Raw genomic sequence first — 11168 nt, 5'->3', positions numbered from 1 at the left:
TTTTTTTTTTTCCACATAAAGTCAGGAAATACATTTAAGGAGAGGATAGTCACTGGTGAAAGAGACTAGTGACCCAGAAGATCCAGTGTAAGAAATATCGACCGGGCGCGGTGACTAAAGCCTTTGTAATCCCAGCACTTCGGGAGACTGAGGTGGGTTGATTACCTGAGGTCAGGAGTTCGAGACCAGGCTGGCCAACATGGTGAAACCTCGTCTCTATTAAAAATACAAAATTAGCTCGGCCTGGTGGTGTGTGCCAGTAATCCCAGCTACTCGGAAATTGCTGAGAAAGGAGAATTGCTTGAACCCGGGAGGCAGAAGTCACTGCACTGCAGCCTGGGTGACAGAGCGAGAGACTGTCTCAAAAAAGAAATATACTGGCAGCCCATTTGGAGGGCCCAGAGATCTGTGTCTTGCTTCAACATTGTTTAGACGGAACAGATCCAGGGACTCTTTCTTCCAGCCTCCGACCACCCTGGGATCTCCTCTCCACTTGCAACCTCTGGGACCATCTTCTTGCTCATCTGCTGCTTCTGGGGCCAGCCAACACCGTTTTTGTGGTTAGCTCCTTCTTGCCAACCAACCATGAGCTCCCAGATTCGTCAAAATTATTCCACAGAGGTTGAGGCAACCATCAACAGCCTGGTTAATTTGTACCTGCGGGCCTCCTACATCTACCTCTGTCTGGGCTTCTATTCCCACCACGATAATGTGGCTCTGGAAGGCGTATTGTCTCTGGAAGGCATATTCACTTTGGCGAATTGGCCGAGGAGAAGCCGGAGGGCACAGAACATCTCCTGAAAATGCAAAGCCAACACGGCGGCCGCGCTCTCTTCCATGACATCCAGATACCGGCTCAACATGAGTGGGATAAAACCCTGGATGCGAGGGAAGCCACCATAGCCTGGAGAAAAAACGGAATCAGGCCCTTTCAGATCTTCATACCCTCGGTTCTACGCACACAGAATCCCATCTCTCTTGCTTCCTGGAGAGTCACTTCCTACATAAGGAAGCAAAACTCCTCAAGAAGATGAGTGACCACCCTACCCATCTCCATAGGCTGGCCAGCCCAGAGGCTGGGCTGGGTGACCATCTCTTTGAAAGGCTGACTCTCAAGCACGACTAGGGGCCTACTGTGCCCAGCGACTTCTGAAGGGCCCCTCATAAAGCAACAGGACTTCTGCCTAAGCGTCCTAGGAGCCACTAGGCAGCTTTTTGAACTACCCTGGAGCACTCTCTCAATCCTTGGAACAAGTGGAAATAAAGCTTTATGAAGCAGAAAAAAAAAAAAAATAAATAAAATAAAAAAAAATAAAAAAAAAAGAAAGAAAGAAAAGAAAAAAAAGAAAAGAAAAGAAAGAAAGAAAAGAAAAACATAGTGCAAAAATAGAAAAATCATAATACAAAAATCAAGAGACTTGGACTGGAGTATAGATTCAGGAGCCCTAAAACATGAACTATAAAAGTTTCAGAAGCAGCACAAATGAAAAAAATATATATATACTAATAAAAATGGCGAGACAATAGTTAAACAAATAATAGAAATAAAAATTGATCGAAGATGCATCAGTTTGTAAATCAAAAATCTCCCTAAGTTCTAGGCTAGATACACAATAATGAAAATCATAAAAACATGTGTTAGATTGAAAGGAAATATCATAAGCTTCTAGAGAGAGAGAAAAAAAAAAGAAACTTACCTAGGAAATATATATAGATTCAGACTGGCAAAGTGCATCTCCTTTTGCAGCACTGGAAGCTAGAGAACAGCTGAGCAGTATTGATATATTACTGGCAGAGAAAGATTTCAACCCAAATATATTATTTATCTGCCAGAGAAAAAGAAAAATATTTGAAGGCATGAAAGAATTTCTGGAGTATATATTGCCATCATACTCCAAACTTGAGACAAACATCTGAATAAAGATTCTAAGCAAATATCAAATGAAAAATAATGAGGATTTTAAGATGAGGAAATAATTAGAGGAAAGAAGTGAGCCATAAACCTTGTGAGATATGCTTATGGGCAAGTATAGACTGCATAGAAATGAGAAGTAGAAAAGCTGAATAAATGCATAGAAATGAGAAGTAGAAAAGCTAAAGAAGAACGTTTAAAATAGAAAGGAGCTATCGTTAAGAGAAATTAGTGCTAGACTATCTTCACAAAAGCAAAACAATGAGAATAAGAAAGTGAAGAAAGGAAGGGAAAAATAAATTACTACAATGTTATCTACAAAATGAAGAAAGAGTGGGGGATGAGAGTACTGGAAATTAGAATACTGGAAAGATCCATCTTATTTGTGTTTGGGGGAATTTGAACATCTGTCATGGGAAAACATTTGGGGCATAGTTCTTGATTATAAGATCAGGGAAAGTGACTATATCTGTTAATAAATGGAAATGTGCAGTATTTCCATTTACCAAGGAAAAGAAAGAGTAATGAAGAAGACTTTGAACACAGAAGCAAGCATGAATGAAGTGAAAAAAAGAAAACTATAAAATAAGTAATAAATATTAAGTAAAATAAAAATCTAGTATATCATTAATTACATATAATGTTAACAGATTAAAACCTTCCATTAAAACACAGAAATCAGTTTAGGGTTAAAACACATCCTAAATGATCTTTACCATAAACACACCCTAAGCATGGTAATAATTAAAGGTTAAAATTAAGAGATGAACAAATAGATAACAAGTGTATGCAAACAAAATGCAAGCAAGTAGAGTGATATTAATATAAGACAAGGTGTAATTTAAGGTTAAAAGCAATTAACAGGATAAAGGACATTGGAAAATAAGTAGGCATTCTTATTAAGGAAATATGAGTTATAAATGTATGTAACAAAATTTAAAAATAGATAGAAAACCAACATCTTAACTACAAGTAAAAGAACTTGGTAAAATACAGTTATATTTGGAAACATCACTGTAACTCCTTCAAACTGGGTATGTGCAATAAAACTCAAGAGGAATCCTCCTTGAGGGGATAGTCATTGGTTATAATCATTGATGGTTATATATCAATTCTAGAACTTGAATGTTCCCTATTTTAAAGAGAAGGTAAAATATAACATAAGAGGGTACAGCACAATTAGCTGAAGGAAACATGTGATTTGCTTTTGTTTATATCCTTGCATTATGTTACTCCAGAAAGGCTGATATTTGTCTCCTTTGAAACATGCAATAATTAAATTTAGAAATTATTTATTTCAAAATCCAGATTATTTCTCGCTTATATTTAAGCAAGCCATAAACCAAAAGAAGCAAGCAAATATAAGAATGTGCCTATTGCAATTACATACTTACAACATTCATGTCATTGATTTAGTGTGAATAATGAAGGGTACTATAAGAAGAGCATAGTGTGGTCATATTTTTTAATGAAGGAAAGAAACCAGGAGAAGAAAGTTAGAAAGTTGTTTACTGCTCTTTTGACTTTGCCTTTAGTTTGTAGGGGATACATTTCCCCTGTTGAGAGAAAACTTGCAAAAGCTCCAGTGTTTTGATGTATGGTATCTGAACTCCAAAGAGAATGTAATCTTTGTGGTAAGCTATCCAAAAGAAGTCCTCATGGAATTTGCGCAACCTCTGAAAAAGATAACCACAGCAGCAGGATGCTTCTCTAGAAATGAAACACTTCTAAGAACAAACAGTAAAGCATGCAGTTCTAGTGTATTCAGTTTTTATGTGTGGTATCTACTTATAATTTCTATGTTTCTAACCATCTCAGGATGATCAGAGTGATTTTCTCGAAGAATATGTAAAAACACAATTAGACAAACTCCAACTCCTGGAATCAAATTGTAATCTTTACATATTTAAATGTATCAGATCTGATATCCAAGGGATTCTCTATTATTTCTATAAGAAAAGGAAAAACATTCATAATAGAAAAATATATGCTTAGTATAAACACATGGACATACTTTTAATAACTAGCAATAAAATTACAATAATAATGCTGACATCACTGTTAAATAAATATATTCAAATATAATGTTCTACAGCAAATTTTTTTCTAATGATATTTATCGAAAGGAATGAGTATTAATAGACTAGGTATTTATTATAACACATGTTTAGATTAATGTGAAATATTCCGTATATTGAAAACTACACTTAATTACTTATTTGGTTACTAGAAATTAAATGCTTGAATAATTAAAAAAATAATTAGTTTTATATGGCTGAATATGGTCCAATTAAAAGAAAATGAAATAAAAAACAATGACAGGAAATACTGAGTCATTTTTCTTCTCACAAATCAATTCTTAATTCAATTCAAATATAAAATATTAAATATCAAAGATAATTAAATTACCTTGATAATCCTTCACACATCATCCAGGAATTCATATACATTTTATTAATTTTGAAACAATTTATATTTTCACAATAGATTCCCTTGTTTTAAGTTGCATTCCCTCAGAAGCTGATGTTGAGACATGGACTTGAATACACATAGTATTTCTGGGAGAGGATCTGATCCCAGGGAGCACCGATGGAGCAGAGGAAAAGTGCAACAAAGAAAGATAAAATAATGGAATGCTAATTAGTGTTTACAAATAATTTATTACTGTTTTTATCTAGGGCTCAATCACCCCGGAGAGATTTTAAAGAGCACCCTTCCCTGTTTTCACACCTGAAACGCAAGAACTCCAGTAGTTGAAGGATGCTCCCAAAGAAGTTAATTCCTTGGAATTTTGAATTGTGTAAGGACCTTTGAGACATAGAGAAAGTTCCCAGGCAATGAATGAATCAGTGGAGCTTGCAGTAGAAAGGCTTTGGGATGGCATCCATGAAATAGCATATGGCAGGGACATGTAGATAGTTCTACACATTTTTAGGGCGTAATGGAGTTCACAATATCTATTTTCTCCCAGAGACAATTTAAGAAATAGTAAATTAAAACCCCAAGATTATGTGAGCTGATTAAAGTTTTAAAGACATTTATTATAATCAGTGTGAATGTACTATAGTAAAAAGAACACACTTTTTATTTATAACAAATTTGTTATAATCCAGTTCTACACATAAATTCTTATAGCTGTGTGACTTTCAGAAAAGTTCTTAATCTTTCTTTTTTATTCAACTTTTATGTTAGATTCAGGGAGTACATGTCCTGGATTGTTACCTAGGTACATATTCCCCGATGCAGAGGTTTTGGGTCTGAATGCTCCCATCACCCAGGTATTAAGCATCATACTCATGAGTTTTTTCACCCCTTTACCCCCTTCCCACCTCCCCCCTCTAGTAGTCCCTAGTGTCGATTGCTGCCATCTTTATGTCCATTAGTACGTAGTGTTTAGCTCCCAATTATAAGTGAGAACATGTGGTATTTGGTTTTCTGTTCCTCCATTAATGTACTAAGGATAATGGCCTCTAGCTATATCTATGTTGCTGCGAAGGACATTATTTCTTTCTTTTGTATGACTGTGCACTATCCTTTTGTGTATATGTACCACATTTTCTTTATTTACTCTACCATAGATGGGCATCTTGGTTGATTTTGTCTTTGGTATTGTGAATAGCACTAAGATGAACATGCAAGTAAATGTGTCTTTTTGGTAGAACAATTTGTTTTCTTTTGGAGATATACCCAGCAATGGGATTTCTGGGTTGAATGGTAGTTCTAAGTTCTTTGATAAATCTCCAAACTGCTTTCCACAGTAGCTGAACTAATTTACATTCCCAAAAGTATGTAAGCATTCTATTTTCTCAGCAGCCTTTCCAGCTTCAGCATCTGTTGTTTTATGACTTTTTAATAATGGCCATTTGGACTGGTATGAGATAATATCTCATTGTAGTTTTAACTGGCATTTGTCTGATGGTTAGTGATGATGAGCATTTTCTCATGTTTGTTTCTTGCTTGTATGTCTTCTACTGAGAAGTGTCTGTTCAGGTCTCTTGCCCATTTTTTAAATGGGTTATTTGTGGGAATATTTAATGGGGTTATTTGTTTTTTGCTTGTTTGATTAATTTTCTTATAGATTCTGAATATTAGACCTGTGCCAGATGCATAGCTTGCTAATATTTTATCTCATTCCATAGGTCCATAGGTTGTCTATTACTATGTTGATAGATTTTTTTTTTGCTATTCGAAAGCTCTTGTTTAATTTGGTCCCACTTGTCACTTTTTTTTGTTGTTGTTATTATTGTGGGACTCTCTCTGTTCTATGCCCAGGCAAATCTCCAGGCTACTTGCCTGGTGCAACAGCCCGGGTCACCCAACCTGTCCTGTGTGGAGATCTTTGTGCAAGGGAACCTTCTTTGCCCCACACCCCGGCAGATCTCAAGGCATCTGGAGAACCCGCTCTCCCAGATTAGGAGCTTAGACTGCCCTCCATCCCTGAGCAGATAATTTAGAACTGAGGAAGCACTAGGTATTTGGTACTTGCCACAGAGGACCTTCAGTTGGACCTGCCCTTCCTGGCTCCCCTGTCCTCCAACACCACAACTAAGCAGGGAGCCCAGAGCACAGTGCATTCCATGAATCAGCCCATTGTCCGAGGTAACAGAGAGCTTCTGCTAGTAAACAAGGATCAGGTATATAATTTGGACTGGTATGAGATAGTATTGGCCACAACCGGCTCTTACTTATATATGCTATCTAAGGGCTTGTACAATGAATGACACAGTCCAATATAAAAACTGGCAAAAGAAGTGCGTAGTGTTATAGAAGCAAAGCCAAAAGACCCTATCCAGAATTCTCTACAATCCTTACCTTTCTGAACCTCAGTTTTGTTGGTAAGAGACAAAGAACTGCATTCGGGTAAATCATGTTACTATTAAAATAGATTAAATAACTTAAAACATTTATGAAACCTAATGTAGCCCAGATATACTTCAGGTACTCAAATAATTAATTTCCTTTTTAGTAAGATCTAAAATTCTGACTGCTATTAAATCATTCTCTTACTATTTGTTATTTTAAGCTCTGGATGATTCCCTCACATTTAGTTAGATTATATTTCTTTGTGTATTTCTTTGGTACCAGGTTTTATTCTATTTATCCATCTATTAGGAAACTGATTTGTCATTATTGACTATTAACCAATTAGGTACTTTTTTTTATTTTACGTACAAAAAAACTTAGGTATTGAGTAGCTGAGTAAGTGAGGAGAAAGGGTGTTAAATCAGAAAGCATAAATAATTTTTAAAAGGTTAAAACCTGAGACAATATTTACTTTCAAAGATGAATAAGATGGAAAATAAAAGAAACTGAGAGCCATAAGGAAAGGGAAGGATAAACTGAAAGTAGAATTATTAAAAGGATCTGGATCAAATAAAATTAAAATATGTTGAACAAAGCAAAATTATTAGGAAAACAAAATTTGCTTGTTAATAAATTAGTGAGATATATAAGACAGTAAGGGACAAGATTTTTGATATAGAAAGTAGAAACACTTACAAAAAAGATGACAGAAAATTTCCTAGAAGACAGCGTAAGAGTACAATAATGAAAATTATAAGAAAAACATTAAAAAAATCAAAAACAAGTTTTTACATTTTAACATAATTAATCTCAAAGGAGAGCTTTAAAAGTGGATAAAGAAAGCATAATTCAATTTCACATATTGCACTTCATCTTCACAATAATCATATAAATAGAAAACACATACTTGATTTTGATTTCAAATGATACTAAACTGAGGACAACAATATGATGTCAAAAAATGCTAAATCTTACATAACCACACAAAGACTTCCACATGAGTGTTCTTAGCAGCATTTTTTCATAAGCCAAAAATTGAAAACAACTTAATTGTCCAACTGGTGAACTGATAGACATATCAATGGAATACCATTACAATGAATTATTATTCAATGGTAAAAAGAATGAACTATTGATACACGCTAAGTACAAAAAAAAACAGATAAAAGACACTACATATTTCATGATTCTAATTTATAGAAAATATTCTGAAAAGACAAATCTATAGACACAGATAGATTAATGGTTTTCTATGGTGGGGAGATGGGGACAGATGGCAAGGTGAAGATTAACAGTTAGTGGACATTAATGATCTTAATGCGTTGCTGAAAATGTTCTAAAACTGACTTCTAGTATTTTGCACAAGTTGATAAATCCACTAAGAAACCATTGACTATTCACATAATTCACATTGAGTATTCACATGTAAAATCTACTCCAAATTATAAAAGTGTTACATTTTGTACAAACAGAAAAATACTAAAGCTCCACAAAATAAAAGTGATCTAATGGCACACAATTCAATAAAGAGATGAATCTGAAAGAATGTATAACTTTTAACTACATTAATTATGACAAATGCAAATAAAAATTGCTTGCAGAAGATTCTCTATCTTCCAGAGACCTTGTTAGGAAAGGGAAAGATGGCTAGTCAAGGAGGAGAAAAAAGACTTTGGTTTTCATACTCCTGACAAATACATATTTGAGAAGGAGCTGGGCTGTCCTCTCTTGACCAGAGGAGGAATAGCAGTTCCTCCTGTGTATTGTAAAGTCTACTTGTCAAAATACCAGAGATATCCTTGGGCTTCCCCTTCTCAGAATGCCAACTGAGTAAGAATGTGATTTAATGGGAGCAGTCAAACAAACACAGGCCATGTAACCTGCCATATCAAGACTGAGCAGTGCTTTCATAATTGATCTGCTGAGACATTTAAAAGATGAGAAGACATTTTAAAACAAATAACTGTAACTAAATCCTTATTGCATATTTACATTTGACACATGCTACATATACATACTTTCAGAATCAAGTTTATAGGCAAGTGTCAGGAGCAGCTTTATATCCAAGGCATAGAGGCTTAAATCATTGTACAGGAGTTTCTGATGACAAAAGGAAAACATCGTCACACAAAGTCATTTGTGTATTAAAGTGTCTTAGCCTCAGGACTGATATTGTCTCAGGGACTTCTTAATCAGCAGAAAAGCATCTTGAACATATCCTTATCATAGCACTTAAAAGCTTATAATGAAATGTGCTGCTTGTGTATCAGTTTTCAACACTAAAGTCACTAAAAGATAAGATCAATTCTTTAGGGCAACTGTGCCTTTTATTCAATTTTGTGGTTTAGCAACTAGCCCAGTGACATAGTAGGCACTCAATAAACATTTGATAAAATAAATTAATCCTTAACTTACAAGTGTGGTTATAAAACACACAATTTTCCTGTGAATGTGCATATTGGGATTGGAATAAACAGCCTGAACTCCTTTTTGTGTTTCCTTCTCTCACAGAGTTATCTATCCTTTGCCAGCTACCCAATTACCAATTACAATAAAGCATGGTTACACAGCTTGCTCCCAGGCAACTATTTGTATGCTAAATCAGTTAACCAGACCATATTTAGCCTTTGCCAGCATGTGATAAATCTTTTAAACAAGGGAGATATAAATGTGATTAGGCATTCTCACCAAATATTTATAAATTTAAGTGCTTTAAAGCGCATCCAAATAATGTAATTTCCATCAATTTATAAAGGTAAGATAATTTGTGTTGACACTCAAATTTTTATATATGTATATATTTATATATATATTTATATATATTTATATATATTTATATATTTATATATTTTTTATATATATTTATATATATTTTTATACACACACACACACACACACACAGAGAGAGCATCTTTTTAAATATTTTTCTCGAACCATTCCATGATTGACTTTTTTCTCAAAGCTTTTCAAGACACACAAGAAGTTTTCCTTATTATAAACAGAAGTTACCTATTTATTCATCTATATTTTAGTCTAAAAATAATTTTTATTGCTATCAAAACTGAAAGCCTGGTTCTGTGGCTTACGTCTGTCATCCTAACACTTTGAGAGGCCAAGGCAAGAGAATTATTTCACACTAGGAGTTCAAGACCAGCCTGGGCAACACAAAAAGACCCCATCTCTATAAAAAAATTTAAAAATTAGCTGGGCATGATGGCACACCCCTGTAGTCCCGGCCACTCAGAAGGTTGAGACAGGAGGATCACTTGGGCCCAGGAGGTCAGGCTGCAGTGAGCCATGTTTGCACTACTGCATGCACTCCAGCCTGGGTAACAGAGCAAGGCTCTGTCTCTAAATACATATATATATATATATACACACACACACATAAATATATATGTGTACAAGTTAAAGTTAAAAATCTATTGTAACATAATATCCTAAATGCTAGGTAGTTTGGAAATAAGTATTACTGGGATCTTACTAATATTATATGATATATGATATAAAGTAATTGCAATGTTCCATTTATAATATTATTTAAATTTTGAAAAATATTATTAAGCACAGATATACATTAATTTATTTGAAAGTTCTGATATGTTAATTTTGTTATACTGTTAAGAATATTTTTTCTTTGATTTTATTGGGTTGTTCTATCAATAGGCCTGAATTTCTTAGAATTTTAGGAGCTGTAGTAATTCTTTCAGTGAATCTTTCCGCATTTTATACATTGTTCAAAAATAATGTGATAAAACTAAGTTTTGCAACTTAAAAACTGAAACAGGAGGCTGTATTTAACTTGTGAAGTCACGGTTAAAATTAAAGAGATCCTTTTTACTAGAATAATGAGACTCAAAACAAGATGATAGTGATTGGTTGAGAATGGGACGAGAAAGAACACAGACTTTTAAAAAATGTCTAAAAGTGAAAGGAAGGAAAATGATGAACGTGTGACATGAGGAAAATTAGGCAGTGTTTAGGCAGATAGTTTAGGTTAGAAAGCGGGAACCAGTGTAAAGAAAGAAAACAAATATAGATAAACAATGAATAATTAATCACATAATATCCTACAGGTTGAAAAGAAAAAGGAAAGGAGGGAAGGAACAATATAACCAAAATGAAGACTAACATTTGAAGGTGCAGGAGAACAACTGGCACTGAGAGTTATACTGGAGCAGAACGAGAAGGCACCGTCACAGGTTGTGGGCCTGGCGTGGGTTGGGCGTCCAGCACAAGTGCTGCGAAGAGGCTGTTCATGCAGATGGGCAACCTGATGTGGGCTATCAGAATCTGAGTGGAGTAAGTATGACACCAACATGAGGGTAGCGCCTGGGGTGAGCTATATACATACAGGTATAAAAACACACATGTACACACACATATGTATACATATATGTGTGCATATATACATACATATGTGTGTGTGTATATATGGATGTATGTGTTATAT

The 11168-nt window shown here is 34.7% G+C and overlaps 1 pseudogene; it reads left to right on the top strand.

The window, feature by feature from the left end:
• The first annotated feature begins 585 nt into the window (after positions 1 to 585).
• LOC126943873 (ferritin light chain-like) lies at positions 586 to 1126 on the top strand (annotated as a pseudogene).
• The last annotated feature ends 10042 nt before the right edge of the window (positions 1127 to 11168 follow it).

Source organism: Macaca thibetana, chromosome 1, assembly GCF_024542745.1.
Source record: "Macaca thibetana thibetana isolate TM-01 chromosome 1, ASM2454274v1, whole genome shotgun sequence".
Classification (NCBI taxonomy): domain Eukaryota; kingdom Metazoa; phylum Chordata; class Mammalia; order Primates; family Cercopithecidae; genus Macaca; species Macaca thibetana.
Note: the sequence above shows the minus strand (reverse complement) of the source record. Positions and strands in the feature narration are given on the sequence as shown.